At 45.9% G+C, this 20,436-nt stretch overlaps 1 protein-coding gene across 1 annotated transcript in view; it reads right to left on the bottom strand.

Moving 5' to 3' along the window:
* GLT1D1 (glycosyltransferase 1 domain containing 1) overlaps window positions 1-20,436 on the bottom strand; it is a 155,347-nt gene that overhangs the window by 4,236 nt on the left and 130,675 nt on the right. The gene's annotated exons all lie outside the window — the stretch shown is intronic.

Below are 20,436 nucleotides of genomic sequence, written 5' to 3'. Positions count from 1 at the left end.
GGGTCACTGACTTATTCACCTGCTATTTATTGAGCACCTCCTGTGTGCTAGGAACTAGTGCAAATACAGGAGGTAAGCAGTAAATATAACAGACCCAGGCCGACGCTCAAAGACCTTACCTCTAGCCGGGGCTGGGGGGATTAACAGCAAACGAAATAATTTTCAGATGGTCATAAATTGTATGAAGGATAATAAAGCAGGTTACAGAATAGAAAAAAGACTGAGTCAACACTTAAGACTTTGGCCACTTCACCTAAAAAATCTGGATATCTGCCTTCTCTTGAAAATGCAGACACTCTGGGAAAATGGGGCTTACAATCAGCGTGGCCCTTATTGGACATGGTGAATTTGCTGCTGTCGTCTCCAGGCAGACGTCCCTGCAGGCCTCTTCACACCCAGTCTCCCCAGCCCAGAGGGCAAACTTTCATTTGCCGTCTATGTCACCGTTTCTCCTCTAATAGGGAAATACTTCTCCCCAGCCATGTCTCTAACCCCCAAGTGCAGAAAACAAAAATAGATGGAGGGAGCTGTGTGTTCTCAAGACAGAATCAGGAGAAGTGTATTGTTATATGAAAGAGAGAGCGTACCCCTGTGCGTCTCCTGGGAAGAGAGGGAACATCGCCTAAAGAACACAGCTTACGGTGATCACACCGCCCTCTGTGCACCCAGAGCCCGAGAAAGAAATGCTATGAACGTCTTAACGAACTGACTTTTCAACAGGGTGTCTTTGGGGTGTGAATAAAATAAGTGATGCTGCTGGGTTCCTCCTAGCCTGACCTGCTTGCTCATTTCCACCTCCCGCGCCAAGCCCCGGCCTCCCTCCCTGAGACAGTGAGTTCAGGTCCTGTTGCCTAAGACCAGACCCCCAAGCGCATGGAACCCGGGATCATCAGCGCCCCCCAGTGGAGGCCGTGGCTTCCTGCGGCTTTTGGTGCCCCAGACTTGAGCAATCCATTACCAGCTGCCGTAACAAAGTCCCGCAAGCTGGGGGGCTTGACCAACAGAAATGTGCTCTCCCACAGTCTGGAGGCCGGAAGTCTGAGATCAGGTGTCGACAGCGCTGGTTCCTTCTGAGGCTCTAAGGGACACTCTGGTGCAGCCCCTCTCCGGCTCCCGGAGCCACCCTTGGTGTCTCTTGTCCTGCAGCCGCTTCACCCCGTCTCTGTCTCCGTGTTCACGTGGTGTTTTCCCCAGGATGCGCCCGTGTGCGTGCCCAGATTTCCCCTTTTTAGATGAACACCAGGCAAGTGGGAGTAGAACCCACCCTGTTCCATGAAGACCTCGTCTTAACTAACTGCATCCACAAAGACCCTATTTCCAAACAAGGTCCCATCTAGTTACTGGGGGTCAGGACTTCAAAACCTGAATTTGGGGGACACAATTAAGGCCATAACACCGGCCTCTGGCCAGAGGTCTAGGGCAGCTAAACTTGTGTGCAGACCCAGGGCAGCTGACTGCTCTACGGACCCACCAGGGCACTGGGCTTCCAGGAACGTGTCTTATCTAGAAAAGCCTCAGTTTCACACCCACTTTACAACTGAGGCTGTGCTAGGACACCCTGGGAGAGCAAGAGAATGGTTTGTCTGTTTCCCTCTGGGGAAGCTCAGAACTGTGAGTTAACTACCCCGTGTGTCATTTTCCAAGATGCAGTCATTAGCTCCCACCGGGGATGCCGCCCCCACCCCCCGCCTCGCTTTGCTGTGGCTGCAGCCGTGGAGGCTCCGGCAGGAATGCGGGTGAAGCAGGGATGCTCCCCCAGGGCGGCTCAGGTCCTCCAGCCCAGGGATCAGGGATGACCTGAGGGGTGATGAGCGAAGAGGATGCTGTGGCCAGAGATCCGGATGCAAGTTTGACCCCTGACTGGCCCCAGAAGCCTTCCTGTTAAGTTCTCTATTTGCCTACATCTGGCCCCAGCTGACGTGTGTATCACATGATGGGGGGGGAGTGCTAATCTGTGAATCTAGCCTCCTGCACGTAGGAGGATTGAAGAGTGCTAAGGCTACGTGTCTCGGGGCTTCCCTGGTGGTGCAGTGGTTGAGAATCTGCCTGCCAATGCAGGGGACACGGGTTCGATCCCTGGTCCAGGAAGATCCCACATGCCGCGGAGCAACGAAGCCCGTGCGCCACAACTACTGAGCCTGCGCTTTAGAGCCCGCGAGCCACAACTACTGAGCCCACACGCCACAACTACTGAGCCCGTGTGCCACAACTGAAGCCCGCGCACCTAGAGCCCGTGCTATGCAACAAGAGAAGCCACCGCTATGGGAAGCCCGCGCACCACAACAAAGAGTAGCACCCGCTCGCCACAACTAAAGAAAATGCACGTGCAGCAATGAAGACCCAACGCAGCCATAAATAAATAAATAGATAGATAAATAGATTTTTTTTTAAAAGGCTACATGTCTTTTGAGAGGTATATCACAAACTAGGGGCTTAAAACAACGGGAACGTATTCTCTCCTCGTTCTGGAGGCCGGAAGTCCAAAATCAAGGAGTTAATAGAATTGGTTCCTCCCTTGGCTGTGAAGGAGAGAATCTGTCCCATCCTCCTTCCCTGCCTTCTGTTGGTCGCTGGCAATCTTTGGAATCCCTTGTCTCTTTCCAAAGACCCTCTTTCCAAATAAGGCCACAGTCACAGGTTCTGAGGGTTAGGATTTCAACACATCTTTTGAGGGAGACAAGTCTACCCACTCCAGGGAGGAAGTAGTCCCCTTAGGAGGGGAAAAGTCCTATCCTGATGTTTGCATTGCAAGTGATTTTAAAAATTGTTTTTTAACTGGACTTCAGGAAAAATAATAGGGGAGGTGGATGGAATTTATTGCTCCATAGGACTGAACAAGCGGAGGTGAAGCTGGCTTCAGGAATGGTTGGACCCAGGGTTCTATCTCTTGCCCTCTCTTACTCCGGGCTTAGTATTTGCCTGTTTGATTTGAGGCTTAGGTCATACATACAGTGGCCTCCGGAAGCCCTATCCTTGGCATTTCACAGCAAAGAATCTCAGAGTAAAGACAGTAAGTGTCCTGACACTTTCACATAAAGTCCCTCAATTGACCCCTATTGGCTGACTGGAGTCACAAGCTGAACATAAGTCTGTCACCTGCAAGATGTAATGTGCAGGCCTCCATCACAGACATCTCCCTCCAGCTGGAGCCTGGGGGAGGGATTAGTGCCTTGCTGTTTCAGCAGCCAATCAACTTACAGTTTATTTTTTTTTCTGGGTTTTTGTTTTGTTCTATTTTCTTTCTAATCGAGGTGTGGAAAAGTTCTAGGTTCAGTTGAAGTTTCTGATGAAGAAACACAACTGAGATTTCTTTCAGTGATAAAATCTACATATTTGTATTTCAAACAATGTAGCTAAAACTTGATGTAAATTCCTCCTTTTTTCCTTCTTTGGCTTAATGGGTATCTTTTATTCAGTATGAAACCATTATACTCTTGGTCCACGTGTTAAGAATAAATGTACATTAAATCTCGGGTAAAAAACAAAAAAGTAGGGACTCAGAGTGAGAAAGGACGAACTTCAAAGGGAGAATCAAGGTATTTTTGCCGTAAAAATGGATGTTGGTCCCGCAAAGCGATCGATCCCCTACTGGCTTTCCCTGGCTTCCTCACTTCTCCCGCCCACAAGTCCATTCCCATAAGCTTCGCTTTCTGGACATTCGGGAAGACCCTGGAACCACCGGTACAGGACCCCAGAAAATTGAGGTTCATGCTGAAGAAGAGGTAGCAAATCTCTTCACAAACCAACTGTGTGGGTCCACCCTGGAAACCCACCCATCACTCTCTGGCTGGATCCCCATGAAAGAGTCCCATGGGCCAGCAGACCCTGTGTCCCCTCCTCTTTCCAGGACACCCAGACTTTGAATTTCTCACGGTGGTTTTTCCCTGATGTTCAATCTAGTCAGATCTGCCAGTTACGCTAATGGACTCAAAGCATGATGGCCGACGTTTGTTTCATAAGTGTGAAAGCTTCTGTCTTGCTCTCCTTTGCTCCCCCTGCCTCCAGGGCATTTCACCTCCAGGGCACTTAAATGAATCTACTAAGTAGACAGTCAGTGTTTGCGAAATGAAAATTAACAGGGTGACCTTTTAAAAACATAATTCAAATCATGTCACTCCCCAGCTTAAAACCCTCCAATAGATGCCCATAAATCCTAGAGTGAAACCTGGACTTTGTACCATGGCCGACAGGTCCAGCGTGATGCAGCGCCGCCCATCACCCCACCCTCATTTCCCACTGCAGCCCCTCTTGCTTCACCAACTCCAGCCCCACTGGTTTCCTTCTGTCTATTCTTCTAACGAAAGACGCTTATCCCCACCTTGGAGCCTTTGCCCTTTTTGCCTCGCCTTTCTGGAACTCTGTTCTCCCGTATTGTCACAGGCTTGACCCCTCCTTGCCATTCAGGTCTCAGCTCATATGTCACATCCTCAGGGAGGCTTTCTCTGCCCACCTTAGAGTAGCCTCACACCCCCTCCCGTTCAAGGCCCCCTTCTCTTGTCATCCCATTTTACAGACTTTGTAGACAACTCTGGCATTGTCCTTTCCAAGTAGTGCCTTTCCTGTTTGTTGTGTGTCTTCCCTAGCAGAACGTAAGTTCCAGAAGAGTAAGGATCTAGTCCTACCTGTCCTCTGCTGTGTACTCCATGACTAGAGCCATGCCTAGCAAGAGTCAGCACTCAGTAAACATTTGTCTTGAGGGATGGAGGGATGGAGGGGTGGATGGATGGATGATAGATGCTTGAATGGATGGACAAATGTTTGGATGGATGGATGGCTGTTTTAGATGGATGGATGGATGGATGGATGGATGGGTGGATGGATGTATGATTAGATACTTGAATGGATGGACAAATGTTTGGACGGGTAGATGGATGGATGAATGTTTGAGTGAGTGGATGGATGGGCAGACAGACAATGAATGGCTTACAGAGCATGAGTGACAAAGGCATAGTCTGATAAATTAAGCTGGCCACCTAGTGGAAACCAGGAAACCGAACAATAATTTAGGAAACTACTATAATGTAGCTATGCTGCCTCATAGATGTGACACCAGCCTCTTCCCCTGGGCCAGTAGACAAGTCTTCAGATTCGATCACTTCGGGGTGACAAATATAGGTTGATGCAACTCCTGCCCTCAAGAGGGGCATAGGAGATAATACCTCTTCTCATCTCTTTCTATACAGACCTTGCTGGCTTACTGTCTGTGAGTGTAGCACGGTAAGAATTAAATATCCCCCCTCTTCCCAGATCAACCTGTGTGGACGTCTTCACTTTAGTCAGAATCCTGCCAGCTGTGCTCCAATCAGTACCTCCAAAGTCTACTGACAAATAGACATTTCTCTGGCTTTTTCATATCCCCAGGGAAGGGAGGGGTTTCCCTTCTTTGTCTAGAGCCCCCAACTACTTGGGCGTGTTTTAACACATGGAAGTTGTGGTAGAGACAGTTGTTCTCGGTACATTTCCCAGCCAGCCTTGCAGTTCAGTTGGGTCCACGTGACTAGTTCTGGCAAGGAGTGAACCGGGATGACAGGCCACTCCCAGAAGGGGCGGTCAGAAGCAAGTGTGAGCGAGCGCCCCATGCTCTCTCTTACCCTGCCTGCGTGACCAGGAAGACGTATGATTTTTGTTTTGGGTTTTTTTTTTTTAATTAAAATATAGTTGATTTACAATGTTAATTTCTGCTGTACAGCAAAGTGATCCAGTTATACGTACATATATACATTCATCTTTTATATTCTTTTCCATTATGGTTTATCCCAGGATACTGAATGTACAGTTCTGTGTGCTTTACAGTAGGACCTTGTTGTTTATCCATCCTAAATGTAATAGTATGCATCTACCAACCCCAAACTCCCACTCCATCCATCCCCACCGCCCCCCCACCTTGGCAACCACAAGTCTGTTCTCTACGCCCATGAATCTGTTTCTGTTTCATAGATAGGTTTGTTTCTGTCATATTTTATTTTATTGTTTTTTTATTATTTATTCTGTCATATTTTAGATTCCACATATAAGTGATATCATACGGTATTTGGGGAAGACACACGTTGGCATGTAGCACCACCGGCTGGAGGGAGCCTGGGACGGCCCCTGAGTGGCTGCAGGACGCTCGTGGCTCTGGAGAGGATCGGACGCTCCCAGACCCTTCTTGACGAGAAACAGACCTTGATTCTGTTTCACTAACTGCTATATTGGCTTCTTTACAGCAGTACCTACTCCCACCTGATGAATACACTAGCCGCGTCCAGTAGAAGCTGCTTGGTTTATGGCGTGGCTGGATTCCTGAGAGCCAACCTTCCTGTAAAGATAGGAAGACAGAGGGAGGGGCGACCGGATGCATGCCCGACTGGGTTATTTTTCCCCTTTAAGGATTGCATGACTCGGTTGCCAATGTCAGCTTGGCCCGAAGGAGCAGAACAAGCACAGCATCTTGAGAGGGAAGAGGTCTCTTGAGGTCTAATTGGGATTCTCACTACCAACTTGAATGATTGGGGACTTTCTTGCCAGTGCCTCATAGCTGGTGTGAGCCAATTAGGCAGCCGAGAACGGACCGTCTCTGCTTTGCTCTTTGCTGTGTCGCTCAGGAGCCCAACGTTCCCCAAAGGCCTCTGTGCTGGCTGGGCCTCCCAGCTCCACTGGCGGCCCTGCTCCCAATCTACCCTTTGAAGCATGCGTATCGACATACAGATGCCGGTGCTATAGTTCCAAGGAGGCAAGTTCCACTCGGCCGTGCTTCCTGGCTCCCGTCCCGGCTCCCCTGACCCACCAAGCAGCTTAAGGTCAGGAAACAGCAGGACTGAACGTGGTTCCAACTGCCACTCCTGTGAGTGGCAGATGTGGGCAGAAATCTGGGCTTGGACCTCAGTGTGGCCTCAGCCGCTGGGAAGAAAGCTGACCTTGCCTGAAGTCCTCTGTGTTCACTTGCTGGTGTTTTTTTGGTTGGTTTGGTTTTTGTTTGTCTGTTTTGGGTTGGAGACTTTAGGATTGTCTACATAAATCATCAAGTCGTCTGCAGAGAGTGAGTTTTACGTCTTCCCTTCCAATATGGATACCATTTGTATCTTTTTTATATAACATCTTTATTGGAGTACAATTGCTTTACAATGGTGTGTCAGTTTCTGCTTTATAACAAAGTGAATCGGTTATTCATATGCATATATCCCCATATCTCTTCCCTCTTGCGTCTCCCTCCCTCCCACCCTCCCTATCCCACCCCTCTAGGTGGTCACAAAGCACCGAGCTGATCTCCCTGTGCTATGCGGCTGCTTCCCACTAGCTATCTATTTTACGTTTGGTAGTGTATATACGTCCATGCCACTCTCTCACTTTGTCACAGCTTACCCTTCCCCCTCCCCGTGTCCTCAATTCCGTTCTCTAGTAGGTCTGCGTCTTTATTCCTGTCTTGCCCTAGGTTCTTTATGACCTTTTTTTTTTCCTTTTTTTAGATTCCATATATATGTGTTAACATATGTATTTGTTTTTCTCTTTCTGACTTACTTCACTCTGTATGACAGACTCTAGGTCCATCTACCTCACTACAAATAACTCAATTTTGTTTCTTTTTATGGCTGAGTAATATTCCATTGTATATATGTACCACATCTTCTTTATCCATTCATCTGTTGATGGACACTTAGGTTGCTTCCATGTCCTGGCTATTGTAAATAGTGCTGCAGTGAACATTGTGGTACACGACACTTTCTGAATTATGGTTTCCCAGGGTATAGGTCTAGTAGTGGGATTGCTGGGTCATATGGTAGTTCTATTTGTAGTTTTTTAAGGAACCTCCATACTGTTCTCCATAGTGGCTGTACCAATTCACATTCCCACCAACAGTGCAAGAGTGTTCCCTTTTCTCCACACCCTCTCCAGCATTTATTGTTTGTAGATTTTTTGACGTAGGCCATTCTGACCGGTGTGAGGTGACACCTCATTGTAGTTTTGATTTGCATTTCTCTAACGATTAGTGATGTTGAGCATCCTTTCAGGTGTTTGTTGGCAGTCTGTATATCTTCTTTGGAGAAATGTCTATTTAGGTCTTCTGCCCATTTTTGGATTGGGTTGTTTGTTTTTTTGATATTGAGCTGCATGAGCTGCTTGTAAGTTTCTGAGGTTCCTGAGGTCAGAGATGGGCAAAGAACGCTCTCCTTAAGCAACAGCCCTGGCTCGCAGCACTGGATCCGGGACGCTCTGCATTACTGAGCCACCCAACCGAGATCTGATTTAATGCAGCCCTTGGCTCAGCGCGCCCGGCAGGGGGATCCTCGGGAGAAGCACTCAGTGGAATGCTGTCGGGAAGACCAACGTTGAATGCTGGGGAGGGGTGACGAGTAGAGGTTGGGTGCAGAGGACGGCCGCTGGTCCCAGACACTGGTGCCCCCGATGATGAATCAGCCTCTAGGAGCAGGTTTCAGCCTCTAGGAGATCCGTTCTTGTATGGAGCCTGTGTGAGTTATTTAGGTACCTCGCCAAGCGCTCCCCCCACGAAGAAAGCTTCTCTCTCCAAAGTACACTGGGCGATTTATCCCACAACTGGACCTGCACATTTGCACAAAGACAGATGTAGGCCTAAGGATATTTCTTGCAGAGCTCTTTTGAATGGCAGAACCCTGGAAACCATCTAAATGTCCATAAACAGGGAACTGGCTACAGGGTCCACGGGGCTCCTCTGGGTCTCTGGGTTATAACCAGCTCTCAGGCCCCAAGGGGTCAGTACAGGCTTCCAAGGCCTTTTCTCAACCCGTAAGTGTCTCCAAGCTTCTGGGACAGTATACTCTACCGGTGTGAGGCCCTGACTGCAGAAAGAGGCTCCGATTCTTTTCCCCGTGGGTCACACCATCTGCAACATGACTCTGAAGCGCCTCCTGTTAAGAGGTAGAGTGTATTTCCCCACCTGTGGATGTGAGCTAGTCTCGTCACCTGCTTTAGCCCACAAAGTATGGTGGAAGTGACACCGTGCCTTTTCCACACCTACGTCTCAAGAGACCTGCTCCACCTCACTCTTTGGAGCTCGCTGCCTCCCTGTCAGCAAGCCTGGGGTAGCCTGCCAGAGAATGAGTCATGTAGAGCAGTAAAGGAAATCCAGTCGTCCTGTCAAGTCCCCAGACACCCAAGAGTCCAGCCAAAATCAGCAAAATCGATCTAACAGTCGACTCACCAACTGACATAGGAACATCAGTAAGCCCAACCAAGATCAGAAGAAACGTCCAGCCAATGCACAGACGCAGGAACTAAAGAAATATTTATTAATTTAGGCAATTGGATTTCTGTGCTTGGATGTTACGCAGCAATAGCCAACTGATACACGTTGGTAAGGCCATGATGATTCTTTAGTCTCCAGAGTCAGTGTGGCTTCCTGTTGCCACATAGGATTCTATAGTTTCCATGGTTACAGGGGGTCTGTGGGGTCTTCCCTGGACATATGAAGTCACCACAGGATCCCAGGAACCCCCTTCTATCAACATCGAAATAGGTGTCTCTGGGGAAGACGCTGGACACAGTGCCACCACAGCCGTCAAGGGGATGTTGTCACTGTGGGTGGCTCTGGAAAAGTCAATCTGGGTGTTGGCTGAGCTGCCCACCCCCCTGTTCACCAGCATGATGTCAACTCTAGCAGGACTGCCCACACCGTGTCTCACACCAGGGACAGCTCTATGCCGTGGAGTTTATGTAAAGCATACTAAAAGGAATGAAGGACACCTTTATATAATATGGAACACTCTGTGTTCTATCATTAAGTCAAACATGCAGATATAAGGACTAGGGCTAGGTCACGCTTCATCAAAATCTATTATTACTGGAGCAATACATAAGAAATCAGTAACTAAACCCACACTTCTATGGTCAATTAATCTATGTCAAAGGAGGCAAGAATATACCGTGGAAAAAGGACAACCTCTTTAATAAATGGTGTTGGGGGAAATGGATAGCTATATGCAAAAGAATCAAACTGGACTACTTCCTCACACCATACACAAAAATAAACACTATATATACACAATGGAATATTACTCAGCCATAAAAAAGAGTGAAATATTGCCATCTGTGAAAACGTGGATGAATCTAGAGGGTATTATGCCGAGTGAAATGAGTCAGAGAAAGACAAATACCACAATCTCACTTATATGTGGAATCTAAAAAGCAAAACAAAAAACAGATGCCTAGAAACAGAGGAAAAAGAGGTGGTTGCCAGAGGGGAGAGCGTGGGGGGCAAAACAGGTGAAGGGGATTAAGAGGTACGAACCTGTATTCATATATTAAATGTCATGGGGGCGTAATATACAGCATAAGGAATACGGTCAATAATACTGTAATAACTTTGTATGGGGACAGGGTTACTAGACGTATTGTGGTGATCATTTCATAATTATGCAAATATCAAATCATTGTACAGTACACCTGAAACTATATTTCAATTAAAAAATAAAAACAATAATAAATCTTAAAAACTAAGAAACTAGTAACTCTGTTTGACTCTGGAAAGAATCAGAGGACAAAAGGTGGAATGGGAAGGATATTTGTTTTGTCTTCTTGACTTATTATGTATGCTAGAGAAGCAGTACAGCATGGTGGCTTAAGGCCTGGACTTGTGGCCAGAATGCCTGGGCTCAAATTCTGAGTTCCTTGGTACTTGCCCAAGATCGTACATCTCATAAGTAGCAGACCCAGGATATGAAATAAGACAGGCTACCTCCAGAGCCTGCATTCTTAATCCCTGTTCCATAGATACATGTGCCATGTAAGTACACACATACACAGAGTAACTCAAGGTGACAATCCCAACTTACATCTGTGTATGTCTGCTACAGATAAGACTCACTTTAGGGGGCTTCCCTGGCAGTCCAGTGGTTAAGACTTCACCTTCCACTGCAGGGGGTGTGGGTTTGATCCCTTATCGGGGAGCTAAGATCCCACATGCCTCACGGCCAAAAAACCAAAAAGACATAAACAATATTGTAACAAATTCAATAAAGACTTTAAAAATGGTCCACATCAAAAAAAAATCGTTAAAAAAAAAGACTCACTTTAATTCCTTCATTTTCTATTTTTGTTTTCAAGGCATTCAGCTGTCCCAGTGAGACCATAACTTCTCAGTGATTCAGTTGAATTCACCTTAGCCGAACACAATGCATGTTCCTTGTGATTTATATCTGCAGATGAAATGTCCTGTGTGAAACGTTATCACATTAATTGCAGCTTCTCAATCTGTTAACTGGGCTGCGCAGGCGATCACGCGTTTATGACACCAAGGCTGAGCCCAGAACTCACTCAACTTGGTCATTATCACAAGGTAATGATAAGTAGACCTGTCCATGGTGCTTATCAACCCAATGGAGAATAAAGAAGAATAAAAATACGTGCTCATCTAGATGCGAGACCTGGACGGTAACTGGGAGACATTGAGGGTAACTGGGTTGTATTTCCAAATCTGCAAGATTAGAGGGAGGTTGGCCAAGCCAGAAAAGCTATACCTGGAGAAAAGGTAGCCGGGTAAAGCTTAAGTAATCCCATGAAGAACAGAGGCTGAAGCTCGGGGTGGGAGCGGCAAGGAGTAACCTGATACATAAATCTTACACCAGTTCCGAACTCTGCAGTCAACACCAAGGGTAAATCGTTATTAACGGATTCCAGAGGTCTGGGCTGGGTGATAATCAATAAAGGTTCCTCCTTCCCCAAGAGAGATGGTGGCAGTGGTCTGTCAGCATCGTAGGAAGCCCCAAGGAAAGCTTCCCAAGCCTCCTGCATCCCCAGCTGTGCTGTTGTGAAATTACCCCAAAACCACCTTTCCTGATTTCAGAGATGACTCTGAGTAACCAGAGCTCCTAACTCTCACATGCCATTTGGAGTAAAATTCTAGGCATTTTTGCTATGCTGTCTGTCCACTGACGGTATGAAAATGACAAAGTAACATGTGTGCAAGGCGTTGATGTGACTACATAATGATGTCCTTGGATAGAGGAATATTAATTCTACAGGGTTTGAGAGGGACAGGTACAGGAAGCTTAGCCAGGACCTATACAGAGGGCACACGGCTGACAGATAATTGCCCAAAGCAGCAAGTACCACCTCCCTTATATCCAGATTAATAATATATCTAGCCTACTGTGCTATCTAAGTGATGTGATACCACTGGCAATAGGGATGGGGAATTGCTCTCAGGTACCTTGTTTGGAGAGGATGCAGAGAGAACCCACAGGAGCATCAAAATAAACCTTGTCCACCAAAGAAGTCACTATTCTTGTGACCACAGTAAGAGGCTTTCCCGACCTGCCTCATTGTTTGGCATTATCTTGGGTGTGGGCAGTTTTACCATTCAAGAGAGGCAATGGAATATCCTTAAGAGGGAAGAACTAGACCCAGACTCCCTGGGTTCAATTCCTGGCCCTTCCACTTTTCTACTTTGATGCACTTAAGTAACTGATCATCTCTCACCTTTCATTTTCTAATCTGTAAAATGGAAATAATAGTGAACTCCCTTAAAATATAATTGTGAGCACTGAGCTAATAGGTACAAACTACTTAGAACCATTTCTGACACAGCAAGAGTTTAATGAGTGTTTGGCATACTGTCTTCTTATCTTCAGCCCCAGGGTGTTTTAAAAATACCTCACCTCTCTTTCCCTGTGGCAAAAAAATGGCATTTTCTCCTAAGAAGCTTATTTAAGATGGTCCGTTTTCTTGGTGGCAAGCAACGGAAATTGACCCAATATTGGAAAGATATCAGAGACAGGGATAAAAAAAACCTGGGAAATGAGCAGGGACCGAGGGGACTGCAGAGACCCAGATAGTAGAAACCACGGCAAAGGTGACAAAAGCCACCTAATGTCCCGGCCACAGGTGTGACCTCCTCTATCCCCTACCTCCCTGTACCTGTTACTCAAGAATCAGAATCTTGGAGAAAGAATCGGGTTGGCCAAGTCCAGGCCACGTGCTAACCCCTCGCTGTCAGAGACAGAATCTTACTCCTTCAGCTTCTACAGCAGAGAACAGTGAGGGCTTCCCTAAAGGCATCACCGGTGTTGCACAATCAAAAGATGACAAAGGTCCACCCCAAAGGGAGCCGCTGATTTCTGAGTCATGTTCCCTCAGAAAACAGAGGGGGTCCAATAGATCCAGAAGAGTTAAAACCCAAGAACCCAGGCAGTAACATGAGTGGACCTAGAGATGATCATACCAAGCGAAGTAGGTCAAAGACAAATATCATATGATATCATATGTGGAATCTAAAATACGACACAATCAACGTAGCTACGAAACAGAAACAGACTCACACACACAGAGAACAGACTTGTGGTTGCCAAGGGGCGGTGGGGTGGGAGAGGGATGGATTGGGAATTTGGGATTAGCAGATGCAAACTAGTATATATAGAATGGATAAACAACAAGGTCCTACTGTAGAGCACAGGGAACTATATTCAATACCCTGTGATAAACCATCATGGAAAAGAATATGAAAAAGAATATATATGGATAAGAGTCACTATGCTGTACAGCAGAAATTAACACAACATTGTAATTAACTATACTTCAATAAAACTAAAAAAACACACAAAAAAACCCAAAAAACCAAGAACCCGTCTGGGCTATCTGATGGAAGCTAAAGCAAAAACTTGGGCTCAAAGGGGCTGTAACTCTCATTCTCCCCTCCCCTCCTGTTTCTTCCCAGTTCGTGGACGCAAAGAATTACTGAAATTAAATACAGCAATTGAAGCTGCCTATTGCCTCCTGGTATGTAATACATCACAGTGGCACCTTTACATTCAGCTGTCCATCTGAATGGCCTGTGGTGTGTGGTTCACACAGTGGCTATTGTTGTGAAAAGAGACCCAGGAACACACTCCTGCGTTATTCACTTCATTTATTCTGATACAATATTTGGAGCTACTTCATTACATTTGCTTGAAGTGTCCTGTCATTTTCCCGTCTGCCAGTGTCTGCTGCACACAGATAATATAACACACAGAGGGTGGAAAAAGTTTCCTTGGAAAGGAATAGAAATTATTTAACGTGATTTATAGATTGGCCTGAGCGTTTGTGTTTTCTCCTCTCAAAGGCTCCAAAGAGCATGAAACATTTCATTAGTAAACATACCAGTGATTTGGTTTCTAAATGGCTGAGACATTAAGCTGTATTTTTTTTTTTTTTTTTTTTGGAGGGGAAGGTTTCTCTGTGTAAAGCTAGCTCTAACAGCACAGATGCTAAACAGGCACTAGTGCGTGTACTTTTAACTTTTATCCACGTGAGAGACCGAAATCTCCAACTTTAGGCGATCTTGCTGTTCAGTCTAAGGGAACAGCCGGATTCTGAGTGGCCGCCTCCTTCAGGGCACGTAGCTTTTCTACAATTAATGACTTGGTTACCCGTTGCTGAGAGATGCTAGGTGAACCAGACCTTAAGAAACTTGCTGAGTTCAACTGGATTTAAAAGTCCCTTGCCCCAGTTTTAGAGTGGGAACCCTGAGACCCCAGGTAAAACAACAAGACCTGATTGAAGATGAGTCGAAATGACAGAATGCCAGAATTCCTAACCCAGGGCTCATCCTGTTAGACATACAGGCTCCAAAATTATCCAGAGATGAAGACACAGAGAAGGAAGACAGTGCAAACAAGAAACCAGTATGTGCTTATTTTTACTTCCCCAGCTTTCAGGAGAGGGAAAAAGTTCCGTAAGAGTGCACCTGTGTGTACCTGCAGTGGGGCATCAGCTGCCGGGCCCCTGCAGGTGTGTATAGCCAGGTCCACTCTGATTGGTCAGGGTTAGTACTAGTTATTAAATATTTTGAATACAACCACTACGTCCATCAAGAGAGGATCAGTTAAAAGAGGGCATAGTGAAAAGATGCTCAACAACACTAATTATTAGAGAAATGCAAACAAAACTACAGTGACGTATCACCTCTCACCGGTCAGAATGGCCACCATCAAAAAGTCTATGGAGGGCGGAGTCAAGATGGCGGTGTGGAAAGACGCAGACTTAGTGTCTCCCAACAAGTAGGGCGCCTGCCGGCTGCTGGTGGGCGATTCTGACACCCAAGGAAATGGGAGGCCTATATACACAAATGAACCTATCTACGAAACAGAAACAAACACACAGACATAGAGAACAGACTTGTGGTTGCCAAGGGGGTGGGGAGGGAGAGGGTTGGACTGGGAGTTTGCGGTTGGTAGATGCAAACTATTGCATTTAGAATAGATAAACAACAAGGTCCTACTGTATAGCAAAGGGAACTATATTCAATATCCTGGGATAAACCATAATGGAAAAGAATATTAAAAAAAAGAACATATATAGGTGTATAACTGAGTCACTTTGATGTACAGCAGAAATTAACACAACACTGTAAATCAACTATACTTCAATTAAAAAATAAATAAAATTAAATTTAAAATGAGGGTATATAGTATAATGCCTTACTGTAGTACTTACATGTTTCCTGTTTGTATAATACCTTACTGTACTATTTACTCCAAAATGATTTGAAGGTTAGTGAGAAATTGAGGAATAGAAATGAACATATAACAATTATTCCTTAAGAAGGAAGTTACAAGACAGTTTATCTAATGCAGGTGAAACTGGTATTAAGCAATATATATATATACATATATATATATATACCTAGATGTTCACATTTTTAGGTTCAGTTCACATTAATAAGGACATTAAATAAAGAGATTCTTTGGTCACATAAAAGAGCTGATTTTCACTATCCTTTCTCCCTAAGCACCAATGTTGTCTTTTGTAGTAATTTATTGTCTTTTCTTTGGTAATGTCTTCTCATAATATAAAAGATGTAGAAGTCAAAAAAGAAGGGCGAAATCAAAGGAATGTGAGAACTCTGTACATTGCTGCGATGATTTTTAATTTGCTCAAATGTTTGCTATGAAGCTTGCAAAAAACATTTTTCTAAATTGTGAATGCCAGAATAAGGCACCTCGACTTGCTACAGCAAGTTTTAGAGAGAAAAAGTTGCTATTATTAATTTTAAAGTTTGTATTGAAAAGTTGCCTTTTGAAAGGCATTGCATTATGTCCGAAGAATTTAAAAATTAAAAAAAAATAAAAGAGGGCATGGTGGTCGTGTGCTGTTTTGCTGTTTTGGTATCACCCTGAATCCGGTGACAGCATCGCCAATTTCCTTTGCAGGAGCTACGTTTCCCCTAACAGATGCAGTCTGGTGGAGCTGTCAATCAAGATGCCTGGATCTCCTCCACTCAAAGGATGTCCACCTAGGTGCCCCCAGTTTCTGCACCTTACGCATGTTGTGATCCCTTGGTCCTTTCCTGTCCTTTTTTTTTTTTTTAAAGAAGATGTTGGGGGTAGGAGTTTATTAATTAATTTATTTATGTTTGCTGTGTTGGGTCTTCGTTTCTGTGCGAGGGCTTTCTCTAGTTGTGGCGAGCGGGGGCCACTCTTCATCGCGGTGCGCGGGCCTCTCACCATGGCGGCCTCTCTTGTGGCGGAGCACAGGCTCCAGACGCGCAGGCTCAGTAATTGTGGCTCACGGGCCCAGGTGCTCTGCGGCATGTGGGACCTTCCCAGACCAGGGTTCGAACCCGTGTCCCCTGCATTAGCAGGCAGATTCTCAACCACTGCGCCACCAGGGAAGCCCCTTTCCTGTCCATTTTAAGTCTAGTTTTCAGCCTAATTTCCTTTTTTTAAAAAAATCTATTATTATCTTTTTAATTATTTTTTAATTTAATTTTTATTTTATATCTGGTTATAGTTGATTTACAATGTTGTGTTAATTTCAAGTGTACAGCAAAGTGCTTCAGTTATAAATATACATATACCCATTCTTTTTTAGATTCTTTCCCCATATAGGTTATTACAGAGTACTGAGCAGAGTTCCCTGTGCTCTACAGTAGGTCCTTGTTGATTATCTATTTTATGTACAGTAGTGTGCATCTGTTAATCCCAAACTCCTCATTTATCACTCCCCCAGTTTTTATTTTGTAAGATACCCATAAAGGCTGTTTCTCTTTAAATTAGTCAAAATCAAAAAAGATAGAGATATATTTGTATGCATGACTGAATCACTTTGCTGTACACCTGACACTAACACAACACTGTAAATCAACTCTACTCCAATACAAATTAAAAAAAAAAAGAAAGCAAGAACGCTGACCCAAGGGAAAACAATTAGTCAACATTAATTTCTGTCACTAGCAACCAAAGAATACTGGATGAACCCCCCAATGAGTCCCCTAATCTTATAGAGATGATATAAATCAATCCATGAGGTTATAACAAGAAGTCACACTCCACAGATGGAATTAGCTGTCTGCAGGGATGCTTCCCTGAAGCAAATCTTCCTGAAAGTATAGCTTGGAGACAAGCTATTTATTGATGAGACTAAAGTGCCTGCTAATACGTCGTCAGGAAGCATCGACTAGAGAGAAAATTCTGCAACCGTGAGACTTCAGACGTTATAAAAAGCCTGTTGAACATAAAATATTTACTGTGACCAGTGTGAACCTCAGAAAAGAGTGGTCTTAGACCAAACAGGATGGGGGAAGAGTTTTTTTCTGCTGCAGAGAAAGCTCCTTACCAATCAATACTTTATCCGGAGGCATCTGGAAAAGACACACCCTAGATTTGCTGGCGAATTATAACAATGAGCTTTTAACACAAGAATGAGCATGCGTGGGACAATTCTCCTGTCCCCTTTCCACAGAGCGGGGGAGAAACGCATTCGACTCTGCCACTTTCAAAGAGCCCCTTCTCCAAAGAAAATATACAGATTGCCAACAAACGCATGAAAGAATGCTCGACATCATTAATCATTAGAGAAATGCAAATCGAAACTACAATGAGATATCATCTCACACCGGTCAGAATGGCCATCATCAAAAAATCTAGAAACAATAAATGCTGGAGAGGGTGTGGAGAAAAGGGAACCCTCTTGCACTGTTGGTGGGAATGTGAATTGATACAGCCACTATGGAGAACAGTATGGAGGTTCCTTAAAAAACTAAAAATAGAACTACCATATGACCCAGCAATCCCACTACTGGGCATATACCCTGAGGAAACCATAATTCAAAAAGAGTCATGTACCAAAATGTTCATTGCAGCTCTGTTTACAACAGCCAGGACATGGAAGCAACCTAAGTGTCCATCAGCAGATGAATGGATAAAGAAGATGTGGCACATATATACAATGGAATATTACTCAGCCATAAAAAGAAACGAAATTGAGTTATTTGTACTGAGGTGGATGGACCTAGAGTCTGTTATACAGAGTGTAGTAAGTCAGAAAGAGAAAAAGAAATACCGTATGCTAACACATATATATGGAATCTAAGAAAAAAAAAGTCATGAAGAATCTAGGGGCAAGACGGGAATAAAGACACAGACCTACTAGAGAATGGACTTGAGGACATGGGGAGGGGGAAGGGTAAGCTGTGACAAAGCGAGAGAGAGGCATGGACATATATACACTACCAAACGTAAGGTAGAGAGCTAGTGGGAAGCAGCCGCATAGCACAGGGAGATCAGCTCGGTGCTTTTTGAACACATAGAGGCGTGCAATAGGGTGGGAGGGAGGGAGACGCAAGAGGGAAGAGATATGGGAACATATGTATATGCATAGCTGATTCACTTTGTTATAAAGCAGAAACTAACACACCATTGTAAAGCAATTATACTCCAATAAAGATGTTAAAAAACAAAAAAGGGCCCCAGGGCGAGCCCCTCGCCCAGCATCCGGCAGCAGCATAGATTTCCAGGGTGACACAGTGGGAAGCTTCCTAGCCAGGAGAAGCCTCCACTTTTCCATTCTAATCGCTCCGTGGACCACTCCTGCGTCAGAAGGGCCCCTCACTGAGTTATCGCAGGGATGTTAAGCCGCCCGTGCTCACATGGGTGCAAAGAGCTGGGGGCTGGAGAAGCATCACCCACAGACGCGTCAGCCAGATCCGGGACCAACCACCCCCACCCCCGCCCCCGGTCTGCTTCAGGGAAACCCAGGCACCGCAGCTTTGCAGCCCAGACCACATAGCCATGAGGGGCCCGAGGATGCGTCTGGGGCTCTGAAGTGTCAGGAAAGAGAGCGTATATTTACAGCAGTTCCCCTGCCTCAGCCCTGCCCTTGATTCAGAGAGGTAGACCCTGAGGAATCAGGGCTCCTGCTAGGATCACCAGGCGCCCACTCGTCCTGAAGACTCAGATGCTCCGGGGGGCCGGGCCAACAGTGCTAGCGGTGGTGAGGCAGGCCAGACACCCCCAGGGAAACGCAGCACCTCGGCCAGCTGCTGCCAGAGACATGTGAGTCTGGTGTCGCCAGACTTTCTGATGCGGGGCGGGGGGTGATGAGAGGGAGTGGCAAAGAATCTAGAAATCAGGATTTGCCGTAAGCCCTCCAACATTTTATGAGTGGCTCAGTTTTAAAAAACATTCCGAAACCCGCACCAAGTTGAACTGTGGCCCAGATGTGAGCTCTACCTTCGAATGAAACTTCAACTGTAATAATGACAGATGACATTAATGTGGCCCCAACTGCATGCCCAGCCCCGGTGCTAGGAGCTTACGTCACTTAATTTTCTGGCAGCTCCACAAGGTGCTTAGCCATCCCTTCATTCCTTTTGTTTGTATTCGTACTCACCGTTTTATTTATTCTTAGCCTTTTTTCAATTAAATGTTGAGGTTTCAACTAATAAACTACTTTTTTAAAATTGAAGCATAGTTGATGTACAATATTACACAATTACAGGTGTACAAGGATTCATTCATCTTCCACGTCTCCTTCGAGCGCCCTCTGCTGGCCGGGCAGCGTTAGCGGTGTGGGATCCCGCACAGAGCTCTCGTTCGTTGTAAGGGGTGGAGATGGGGGCTGAGAGTGAGCGAGGAAAGCGGTAAATGGACTGTGGGTCATTTCAGACACTGACACGTGCCGTGAAGAGGATAAACCTGGTGATACAGTGAAGTCCTGAGAGTCTCTTTGGAGAAGGTGGACCACGAGGTCTCTGTACAGGATGTGACCCTGGAGCCAGCCTTCTGAGCACGGGGCGGGGGGCTGGTTATCGGCAGGAGAGAGGACCACAGGGGCCAAGGGGGAGCATGCCCGAGGGACAGAAGGAAGGCCCGAGGGGCTAAGGAGAGAGGGCAGGGAGGACCCTGAGTGCGCAGTGCCAGGAGATGAGACTGGAGTCGTGGGTGGGGTCACATGGCGGGGACCTCGGTGGCTGTGATACAGGAAGTGGGTTTTGATTCTCTGAGCAACGAGCAGCTCTTAGGTGGGTCAGGATCTTGTTTGCAACGTGCACAAGATGGCTCTGAGTGCTGTGTGCAGCGTGGGTTGGCGAGGGGTGAACGAGCACGGAACCATTGGGAGAAAGAGGCATTTCCCATCCTCCCTCCACCCCCCTTGCAGGTGAAGAATACAGGCAGCGCTTCTGGAATGTGCTGGTCTCCAGACAAGGTACAAAGAAAACTTAAA

Source organism: Aethalodelphis obliquidens, unplaced genomic scaffold (assembly GCF_003676395.1).
Source record: "Aethalodelphis obliquidens isolate GAN/ISIS:26980383/991018 unplaced genomic scaffold, ASM367639v1 scaffold28, whole genome shotgun sequence".
In the NCBI taxonomy this organism is placed as follows: Eukaryota; Metazoa; Chordata; class Mammalia; order Artiodactyla; family Delphinidae; genus Aethalodelphis; species Aethalodelphis obliquidens.
Note: the sequence above shows the minus strand (reverse complement) of the source record. Positions and strands in the feature narration are given on the sequence as shown.